This window comes from Hypanus sabinus, chromosome 26 (genome assembly GCF_030144855.1).
Source record: "Hypanus sabinus isolate sHypSab1 chromosome 26, sHypSab1.hap1, whole genome shotgun sequence".
NCBI lineage: Eukaryota > Metazoa > Chordata > Chondrichthyes > Myliobatiformes > Dasyatidae > Hypanus > Hypanus sabinus.
Window position 1 is genome coordinate 44,317,434 of NC_082731.1, and position 7,140 is coordinate 44,324,573.

The following is a 7,140-nucleotide window of genomic DNA, read 5'->3' on the forward strand; positions in this document are numbered from 1 at the left end:
AGCGCCCGCCCTCTCCGGGCAGAAATTACGTCAGAGGTGCATTACCGCGCGCTGGCTATTTGTGAGCCGGTTCACCTGCGCAGAAAGTGGGTCGCCACAGCACTACCGTATTTTCCTTGCTAAATGTGTTTTAATACATCGTAAGACTATTCGTTACTCCAATAACTACGTATACAGCAGGTCCACCGCATCAGTGAGCTGCTCATTGTTTGGAGTCGTCGGCCGGTAGATCAGTCAGCCCAGCAGGCCTGGGGACTCGAGTCGAGCCGTCATTGGAGAAGCTGGATTGGGTTCAGAAGAGCTGACCTGGGCGCAGACCGTGCTGCTGCCCGCTACTCTGAGGCACCGGAGCTGGTGCTTTTGAGGTGGCGCAAAGGTAGCGTGCCGTGTAACCGTGGCTATCTCGGATGGTTCTTCCGCGATCGCAAGACCCTGCTGGACATTGACCCTTGTTTGGTGGGGAGACAGGCGGCGAGGCAGCAGTGTCACCTCAGTTGTAGCTAGGACTAGGCCTCAGCCTTCAGGCATGTGTTGTTGCATGGGGTCCTGGCTCAGCTGGGGAGTTGGGGGTGGTGGGTGGCCTCTCCTGTCAGTGCTGCTGCCCCCAGTGGTGGATCTGCAGAACTGCAGGCTGGTCAGCCAGGAACCATCAATTTGCAGGACTTGTCAGTCAGAAACTTCATCTAAAAATGTGTTTTTTTTACATGACTATGTTCTTTCCCCCCCCCCCCCCACCTTTCCTGTTATTTTGAATGCTCATGCATGTTTCTGTTCCTTGGCCCCAGGGGAACGCTGTCTTATTTGGCTGTAATCATAAACAGGAAAATCTGCAGATGCTGGAAATCCAGAGCAACACACACAGAACGCTGGAGGAACTCAGCAGGTCGGGCAGCGTCTATGGAAAAGAGAACAGTCAACGTTTCGGGCCGAGACCCTTCAGCAGAACTGGAGAAAAAATGCAAAGGATTAGATTTAAAAGGTCGGGGAGGAGAAGGTGAAACTGGGAGGGGGAGAGGGTAAAGTAAAGAGCTGGAAAGTTGATTGGTGAAAGAGATACAAAGGTGGAGAAGGGGGAGTCCGATAGGAGGGAACGGAAGGCCTTGGAAGAAAGAAGAGGGGCGAGGAGCACCAGAGGGAGGTGATGGGCAGTTAAGGAGAAAAGGTGAGAGGGGGAAAAGGGGATGGGGAATGGTGAAGTGGGGGGCATTATCAGAAGTTTGAGAAATTGATGTTCATGCCGTCAGGTTGGAGGCTACCCAGACAGAATATAAGGTGTTGTTTCTCCAGTCTGAGTGTGGCCTCATCGTGACAGTAGAGGAGGGCATGGATTGACATGCTGGAATGGGAATGGGAAGTGGAATTACAATGGCCACTTGATGATACCGCTTCTTCAGGCAGACAGAGTGTATGTGCTCGGCAAAATGGTTTCCCAATCTCCAACGGGTCTCACCGATATACAAGAGGCCACACCAGGAGTGCCAGGCACAACAGACTTGCGGTCACGTACAAACTCCCTACAAGCAGCAGGTCTCTGGTACTATAAACTGCTGTGCTAACCACTACGCTACCAGGCCAACCCTTTCTGTCCATAGCCGTGACCTGACCTTCTGAGTCAAGAAGGTCTGACTCTCCAGAACTCTGTGAAGGTTCCTCAAGATTTCCAGCATCCACAGGACCTCTTGTGTTGATGATTCACAGTCAGTGGCATTGCTGATGGATGAATAATAGCAGACCACCATTAGAGGTAACGGTTCCTCTTCTCTGAAAGCTGGTTATCTCCTCCAGAGAGGGCAGACGTCCTTAAGATCACATCTCCAACTGCACTGGAGCATCGGCTGTGATATTCGCAGCAAGTTGGACTATTAGACAGTAGACAGTCGGTGCAGGAGTAGGCCAATCGGCCCTTCTAGCCAGCACCGCCATTCCCTGTGATCATGGCTGATCATACACAATCAGTACCCCGTTCCTGCCCTCTCCCCATATTCCTTGACCCTGCTATCTATAAGAGCTCTATCTAACTCTCTCTTGAATGCATCCAGAGACTTGGCCTCCACTGCCTTCTGGGGCAGAGCATTCCACATATCCACCACTCTCTGGGTGAAAAAGTTTTTCCGCATCTCTGTTCTAAATGGCCTACCCCTTATTCTTAAACTGTGGCCTCTAGTTCTGGACTCACCCATCAGCGGGAACATGCTTCCTGCCTCCAGTGTGTCCAATCCTATAATAATCTTATATGTTTCAATCAGATCCCCTCTCATCCTTTTAAATTCCAGTGTATACAAGCTCAGTTGCTCCAATCTTTCAACATATGACAGTCCCGCCATTCCGGGAATTAACCTCGTGAACCTATGCTGCACTCCCTCAATAGCAAGAATTTCCTCAAATTTGGAGATCAAAACTGCACACAATACTCCAGGTGGGGTCTCACCAGGGACCTGTACAGCTGCAGAAGGACCTCTTTACTCCTATACTCAATTCCTCTTGTTATAAAAGCCAGTATGCCATTAGCTTTCTTCACTGCCTGCTGTACCTGCATGCGTGCTTTCATTGCTTGATGTACAAGAACACCGAGATCTTGTTGTACTTCCCCTTTTCCTAACTTGCCTCCATTTAGATAGTAATCTGCCTTCCTGTTCTTGCCACCAAAGTAGATAACCTCACATTTAACCACGTTAAACTGTATCTGCCATACATTTGTCCACTCACCCAACCTGTCCAAGTCACCCTGCATTCTCATAACATCCTCCTGACATTTCACACTGCCACCCAGCTTTGTGTCATCAGCAAATTTGCTAATGTTACTTTTAATTTCTTCATCTAAATCATTAATGTATATTGTAAACAGCTGCGGTCCCAGCACCAAACCTTGTGGTACCCCACTGGTCACGGACTGCCATTCCGAAAGGGACCCATTAATTGCTACTCTTTGTTTCCTGCCAGCCAGCCAATTTTCAATCCATGTCAGTACTCTGCCCCCAATACCATGTGCCCTAATTTTGCCCACTAATCTCCTATGTGGGACTTTATCAAAAGCTTTCTGGAAGTCCAGGTACACTACATCCACTGGCTCTCCCTTGTCCATTTTCATAGTTACATCCTCAAAGAACTCCAGAAGATTAGTCAAGCATGATTTTCCTTTCATGAATCCGTGCTGAATCAGACTGATCCTTTTACTGCTATCCAAATGTGTCGTAATTTCCTCATTTACAATTGACTCCAGCATCTTTCCCACCACTGACGTCAGGCTAACCAGTCTATAATTCCCTGCTTTCTCTCTCTCTCTCCTTTCTTGAAAAGTGGGACAACATTAGCCACCCTCCAATCAGCAGGAACTGTTCCTGAATCTATAGAACATTGGAAAATGATTACCAATGCGTCCACGATTTCTAGAGCCACCTCTTTAAGTACCCTGGGATGCAAACCATCAGGTCCCGGGGACTTATCAGCCTTCAGACTCAACAGTCTATCCAACACCGTTTCTTGCCTAATATAAATTTCCTTCAATTCATCCTTTACCCTAATTCCTTTGGTCACTATTACATCTGGACGATTGTTTGTGTCTTCCCTAGTGAAGACAGATTCAAAGTACCTGTTCAACTCGTCCGCCATTTCCTTGTTCCCCATAATAAATTCACCCGTTTCTGTCTTCAATTGCCCAGTTTTGGTCTTAACTATCTTTTTGCTATTCACATACCTAAAGAAGCTTTTACTATTGTCCTTTATATTCTTGGCTAGTTTACCTTTGTACCTCATTTTTTCTTGGCGTATTGCCTTTTTTGTTATCTTCTATTGCTCTTTAAAAGCTTCCCAGTCCTCCGGTTTCCCGTTCATCTTTGCTATGTTATACTTCTTCTCTTTTATTTTTATACTGCTCTTTACTTTCCTCGTCAGCCACGGCTGCCCCTTACTCCCCTTAGGATCTTTCTTCCTCTTTGGAATGAACCGATCCTGCACCTTCTGCATTATTCCCAGAAATACCTGCCATTGTTGTTCCACTGTCTTCCCTGCTAGGATATTGTTCCATTGAACTTTGGCCAGCTCCTCCCTCATAGCTCCATAGTTCCCTTTGTTCAACTGTAATACTGACACATCCGATTTTCCCTTCTCCTTCTCAAATTGTAGGTTAGAACATATCATATTATGGTCACTACCTCCTAATGGTTCCTTTACCTCCAGGTCCCTGATCAAATCCGGTTCATTGCGCAACACTAAATCTAGAATTGCCTTCTCCCTGGTAGGCCCCAGTACAAGCTGTTCTAAGAATCCATCTCGGAGACACTCCACAAACTCCCTTTCTTGGGGTCCAGTACTATTCTGATTCTCCCAGTCTACCTGCATGTTGAAATCCCCCAAGACAACTGTGTCATTACCTTTGTGACGTGCCAATTTTAACTCTTCATTTAACTTACACCCTACATCCAGACTGCTGTTTGGGGGTCTGTAGATAACTCCCATTAGGGTCTTTCTACCCTTAGAATTTCTCAGTTCTATCCATACTGACTCTACATCCCCTGATTCTATGTCCCCCCTCGCAAGGGGCTGAATATCATGCACAAAGGTGACAATTTTGTGACCCGCAGAGGAAGGCGGTGTTGTTGTAGTGTTTCGCTCTTTCCCACAGTTGCCATCAGGTAGAAGGTACCAGAGCCTCAGGACTCGCACCACCAGGTTCAGGAACAGTTATTACCCCTCAGCCATCAGGAAGGAGGTACAGGAGCCTTAGGACCCGCACCACCAGGTTCAGGAACAGTTACCACCCCTCAGCCATCAGGTGCTTGAACTAAACTACTTGAGATGTCCCCACAACCAAAGATCTCACTTTAATGACTCTTTATCTCATGTTCTCGTTATTCATTGTTATTTATTTACATTTGCATTTGCACAGTTTTTTTGTCTTCTGCACTCTGGGTGATCTTTCATTGATCCTGTTTTAGTTACAATTCTATAGATTTGCAGAGTATGCCCGCAGGAAGATGAATCTCAGGGTTGGATATGGTGACGTATAGGTACTCTGATTACTTTGAACTTTTGGACTTACCTCTACTTTGCTGAGGCCAGGAGGCAACTCTCAGACACCTCCTCATACCTACCCCTTGAAGAGGTCCCCATTACGGACCATCAGGAATCTGTCTCTAATACCATCACTGACTTCATCAACTCTGGAGAAGTCCCATCCGCTGTCACCAAACTCCTAGTTCCCTTACCCAACACTGCTCACTTCTACCTCCTGGCCAGGATCCACAAACTGGACTGTGAGGGTAGGTCCATTACCTCTGACTCCTCCTGTCCCACTGAACTCATGTCCTCATACCTCAACTCCATTCAATCCCCCTGATTCAGTCCCTACATCAGTGATGTTTTCCATGCCTTCAATCTCCTCAATAACTTTCAATTCCCTGGCCCATCTCATTTTCACCAAGGAAGGCCAGTCCCCATGAACACTTCTATCCCCCATCAACAAGGCCTTAAAGCTCTCCACTTCTTTCTCAATAAAAGGCCAAACAATTCTCCTCCTCCTTCTCAACCTCAGCAATTTCTCCTTTGGCTCCTCCCATTTTATCCAGACTCGAGAGGTAGTCATGGGCCCCAGCTGTGTCTGATTTTTGTTGGCTACATAGAATAGTCCCTGTACACATATAGAAACTCCCAACAGTGGTGGGAATGAACGCTGGTCACTGGCACCGTAATGCAATTACATTACAGCTTGGTAGCTTAGCGGTTAGCACAATGGTTTACAGTACAGGTGACCCAGGTTCAAATCCCACCACTGCCTCAAAGGAGTTCGTATGTTCTCCCCTTGACTACATGGGTTTCCTCCAGGTGCTCCGGTTTCCTCCCACCGTCCAAAGGTGTATGGTAGGTTAATTGGTCATTGTAAATTGTCCTGTGATTAGGCTGGGTTTCCTGACATCGGTGGAAATGATGGGTAGCCACCAAGAACGGTGTACGAGGCATGCTCTTCACTGCATCTTGGTACATGTGACGATAACAAACCAATTTCAATATCAATTCCAATACCAATTCAATACCAATATCAATTCAAAACCAGTATCAATTCCAATACCATTATCAACACCAATACCAATATCAATACCAATTCCAGTACCAGTATCAATTCCAATACCATTATCAACACCAATACCAATATCAATACCAATTCCAGTACCAGTATCAATTCCAATACCAATATCAACACCAATACCAATTCCAATATCAATGACAATACCAAATAAGATATCTATGGACTTTTATTCTAATCTTTACAAATCTGAATTCTCTGATAGTACTATTACTATGACTAAATTTTTGTAAAGATTAAACATACCTCAAATTTCAATTCAAGATGCCGATACGTTAGGTGCACCTATTAAACAGGAGGAGATAGCCAAGGCTATATCCTCTATGCAATTAGGTAAAGCTCCGGGACCTGATGGTTGTACAGTAGAATTTTACAAGACCTTTCATGAAATGCTTATACCACATCTTCATCAAACGCTTACTGATTCTACATCCTCTGGGAACCTTCCTAAAACTTTTTATGAAGCACTAATTTCATTGATTCCAAAAAAAGGAAAAGACCCACTGGAATGTGTATCCTATAGACCTATTTCTTTACTGAATGTAGATTTTAAAATCCTCTCTAAGATTCTAGCAAATAGCTTGAGATGATCTTGCCTAATGTTATCTCAAATGATCAAATAGGATTTATATAAAAATAGGTAGTCACATTTTAATATTCAAGATTATTAAATATCATTTATTCCCCCTCAGCCAAAGAATCAGAATGTATTGTATCTTTGGATGCAGAGAAAGCCTTTGATAGGGTGGAGTGGCCTTATCTATTCTTGGTTTTGAAGAAGTTCAATTTTGGTCCAGGATTTATTTCCTGGATTAAATTGATTTATCATAATTTACATAAAAGTGAATTTTTCCTATTAATAATTATTCTGATTATAATGATCAAATACCTTTTAATATTGCCAAAAACCATTTTACTTACCTTGGCATCAAAATCACAAAAAATTTTAAAGACCTATATAGGTATAGTGTCTTCCTTTTAGTTGAATATACTCAACAGGCGCTTTCTAGATGGTCACCTATGTCAATGTCATTGATAGGTCGAATAAATGCTATAAAAAT